Genomic DNA, 4,715 nt, shown 5'->3' with positions numbered 1-4,715 from the left:
GTAGGTCTTAAAATGTTGTTTTGCCCTGCTCCTTTGCTGTTAGCAATTATGTTTACCTCAGGGTGAGCTGGTGGCAGAGCTGTGGGCATGTGGGCCAGAGTCACAAGACTGAACTGGTGAGAACACAAAGGGTCCAGATGGGAGCGGGTGAAAGTGAACAACTGAATGTCCATGTGGGTGAAGCCCAGCACGGAGAGCGAGTGACTGCACGTGTGTGTGTGTGTGTCTATGTGTGTGTGAGGGGCAGAGGCAAGTCACAGCTGGAGGTGGGGCAGGGGTTCTGAGAAGAGGTTGGAGGCCAGAGGGAGAGCAATGTTCCAGAAAGGCAGGAGACAGGTGAGGTGGGGGAGGAGGGGAGGCAGTGTGAGGTGGGTGCCCTTAAAGGAGACAGGCAGGGCATAGGAAGTGAGGAGGGTGGGAGGGAAGTGAGGAGGGAGGGAGATGGAGGATGCCGTGGGGTGCCAGCATTCCAGTTAAGTGATGCCCACTCTGAGCCAAAAACACAACCATGATAGAGAAAAGGTAAAACTAGAAAACACAAAACACTGTCTAACCCAAAAACAAGATGAATATTTCTGTGGACAGGCAATGAAGCAAAAATGCAAAGTGGCGAGCAGGGCTGAAGCCAAAAGCTTGTTGGGCTCCAGTCCAGAAACAGAGTAGCTACAGGCTGTTATATCCTGTGGAGTAGAGCACTGTCCACAGGACCGGAACCAAAGCCAGGCTCGCTGCTGGGAGGGAGCTGGACTGGAACTTCGCCAGCACCCCGGCTGGACGTGAGACGTTTATTTAGACTCAGGCCCAGAAAGGCAGCAGGACTTGGACCCCTGGCCCTTGCAACTGGTAACTGACACAGTTAGTTGACTCTGCCTGCCTGGTCTGTGATGTACTCAGATCACTGAGGGACAGGAGCCCCAAAATGTCAGCGGGCCTGGTTCTAGAACAAGGGCCAAGGAGGTGGGGGGCTGGATGGAGCCAACTGCTAAATCCATCCGTGGAACATGGGGAGAGAAAAAAACTAACAGAAAAACTGCAAATAACATCAAAACAAATTTACCCCAGATAACATTAATTTTATGGAATGGTCTGTTAAAAGACTAAGTATGCTTGGATGCTCAAAGAGAAAGAGAAAAGAATACATTTCACTAAAAAAGAGCAAGAAATTATGAAGTAAATTTAGATAAAAGTAGTGGTGTGCTGAAACTCACAAGAGCCAGCCTACCAGAGCTGGCTGTTGAAATCATTGGTAGGTTGAAACTGGCCATCCTGGGAGTATTGGCACCACAGAAATCAGCAAACGCTACAAATCAGGGGTTTTTGTTTGTTTTCAGAAAGACAGTTTACCATTGAGCAGAAATAAAATAAGATTAGACATTTTAGAAGTAAGAAAGGTAGCCATTGAAATAAACTCAATAAATGGGAATCCTAGATTTTAAATCCTAATTATACTCTCATTTTAAGGACAAGAATAAAAACAACGCAAATTCCAGTAGATTCACACAAAACTATTTCTTGCTCCCATACAGTCTAAAGTGGATGCTCCTGATTGGTTGGGTCTACTGGACACTTTCCTCCCTGACTCCTTACATTAAAAAAAAGGTTTTTATAGACTTTATTTTTTGGAATAGTTTTAAATTTACAGAAAAATTGAGATGATAGTACAGAGGGTTCCCACACATCCCCTTGCCCTGCATCCAGTTTCCTCTATTGTTAACATCTTACATTAGTGTGAATCATTTATTATAATTAATAAACCAATATATTAATACATTATTATTCTGGGCCGGCCCCGTGGCTTAGCGGTTAAGTGCGTGCTCTCCGCCACTGGCAGCCCGGGTTCGGATCCCGGGCGCGCACCAATGCACCGCTTCTCCGGCCATGCTGAGGCCGCGTCCCACATACAGCAACTGGAAGGATGTGCAATTATGACATACAACTATCTACTGGGGCTTTGGGGAGAAAAAGGGAAAAAAAAATTATTATTCTAAAGATTTCCTCAGTTTTCCCCTAGCATCCTTTTTCTGTCCCAGGGTCTCACCCAGGACTCCACATTACATTTAGTCAACATGTCTCCTTAGGCTCCTCCTGGCTGTGACAGTTTCTCAGACTTTCCTTGTCATTGATGACCTTGATAGTTTTGAGGAGAATTGGTCAAGTATTTTGTAGGTAGTCCTTCTCTTGGCATTTGTCTGATGTTCTCTTTTTTTGTGTGTGTGAGGAAGACTGGCCCTGAGCTAACATCTGTGTCAGTCTTCCTCTATTTTGTATGTGGGACACTGCACGGCATGGGTTGATGAGCAGTATGTAAGTCCGAGCTGGGGATCCAAACCCATGAACCCCGGGCCGATGAAGCAGAGCACAGGAACTTAAGCACTGCGCCACTGGGCCGGCCCCTGATGCTCTCTTGATTAGACTGGGGTTATGGGTTTTTGGGAGGAAGACCACAGAGGTAAAGTTCCATTTTCATCACATCAAAGGCACAGACTATAACATAACTTGTCAGTGTCGTCAAGGTCACTGATGTTGATAGTGCTGTGGTAGTGTTTGTCAGGTCTCTCCACTGTAAAGTTCTCTTTTCTCCCCCTTTCCATATGTTTTACTCTTTGGAATTCACTATGCACAGCACACACCTAAGCAGTAGCTACATAAATTATTTGAAATTCTTCTGCTTGGGAGATTTGTCTCTTCCCCATTTATGAATTTACTGAATCATGTATTTATATAAATATAGGCTGGTGATGTTAACCTTGATCACTTGGTCAAGGTGACTGATATTTTTAAAAATATTTTTTAAAGTATGCTCAAGTCTTAAAGTTTAGTTATTTCATTTATAGCAAAGAAAGTAGAGATTCCAGACCATTCCCTTGAGTGGTCTCTAGTATGGTGTTTCATGGAGACAGACTTCACAGGAAACGCTGTGGAGACGCAGCCAGGGAGCCTGGACATCCGTCCAAGGAAGGCGGGGTCTCTTTCCTTCTGTGATTCCCTTTACCCATTTTATGACGAATTATAGATACAAAAGAAATATTGCAGGAAGGCCTTCCTGTTTTACTTTATATATTTATGAATTGTTTGAATTATTTTTGTAATGACTATGTATTACTTTTTTAATTTAAAAAAGAAGGAAAAGGCAAAGTTATTTTATAGCAAAGGGAGGACTGAACTGAGACCCCTCTGACTGCAGACACCATATGTTCTACTTCCCCAAGCCTTTTCTCTGGAGAGAAGCCATGCTGCCAGAAAGAGCCTGGATTATTCTCAGGAGCAGAAACAGTTGTTAGATGAAAGATGTTAATTCTACATTCTCAGAGGAACAAGCTGGTCCTGATACCCATGGTTCAGCAAGCATGGGGGGAGGGAGCATCTTTTGCATTTTTGTGGGTTGGTTGTCACCCAGGCATAGACTCGCTGCAGAAGCTGTGATTGTTCTGGAAGGGTAGTGAGAAAGAGCATTGATTCCTAATTCACACTCAGAAAGGAATAATTTGATTTTTAAAAATAGTGTTAGAATTTTACCCTTCCCCTCATTTAACAAGGAATGATGCTTTCTTACCTTGCCTAACATCTGACAGAAAGTAGTTCCTTGCCTGCGAATGGCAGCCCGCAGCTGTTCCTGTGATGGATAAAATACTTAATCACTTCCTTTCCTTCCCCTGGCATCCAGCAGAGTGCCAGCCAGGTGTGTATCCACCTACCCCGCCCAGGCCATAAATCCAAGGGCTTCTCTGCAAAGAGCCTTCTGTGTTGTAGACTGTATTACTGCTCACCCAAATATGATGCCTCTCCCAGAGGAGGATTACACATCCCTGCTAGACTGAGGCCTGGCCATGGGACTTCTTTGACATCAAGGAAATGTGAACTTCTTGACAGAAGCTTTAAGAACCAGTGTGTGGTTCCAGATTCTTTTCCCTGCCCCTGAGACCACAGATCCACCATAGGTGGTGCCACAGTCCTCCTGGGTCCCTGAGTGACCATGATGAGCAGAGCCCCATAATGGAAATGTGGCTTGAGTGAGAAATAAACTTTGTTGTTTTAAGGCACTGGGAGCTTGAGGGGTGTTTATTACTGCAACATAATCTAGCTTATCCTTACCCCAACTCCCATGGAATGGCTGGTTCCCTGTCCAGCCACCCTAATGCCAACCTTGGTGGTAGGTAAGCCCCACATATACAAAATTCCCAAGCAGCTTCTTGATCCACTATTTCATTTTTTTTTAACTTTATTTATTTATTTATTTTGGTAAGGAAGACGGGCCTTGAGCTAAGGTCTGTTACCAATCATCCTCTTTTTGCTGAGGAAGATTGGCCCTGAGCTAACATCCGTGCCCATCCTCCTCTATTTTGTATATGGGATGCCACCACAGGTGCATAGGTCTGCGCCCGGGATCCAAACCTGCGAACCCTGGGCCACTGAAGCCGAGCTCGCGAACTTAACCACTATGCCACTGGGCCGGAATTATCAGATATTTTAAAAGCCTCCATCATAACAAAGGGGTTAAATAAGCAACCACAAAAAAAAACCAAATCTGTGAAGACAGAGGGAAAACAGGGAAGAAAAAGGTGTCTGCTAAGTAGATGATTAAATATCACACTTACCTAACTTTCCTTCCCACAACCTCACTAAAGTTATAGGGAGGGAATGAAAAAGGTGTAAGCTCAGTTGGACAAATAAAATGGGAGCAATTACATCAGTAGAAGAGGGAATTTAACAAAATA

This window comes from Diceros bicornis, chromosome 32 (assembly GCF_020826845.1).
Source record: "Diceros bicornis minor isolate mBicDic1 chromosome 32, mDicBic1.mat.cur, whole genome shotgun sequence".
NCBI classification, from domain to species: domain Eukaryota; kingdom Metazoa; phylum Chordata; class Mammalia; order Perissodactyla; family Rhinocerotidae; genus Diceros; species Diceros bicornis.
The sequence above is the reverse complement of the archived record's forward strand: the minus strand, read 5'-3'. Positions refer to the sequence as shown.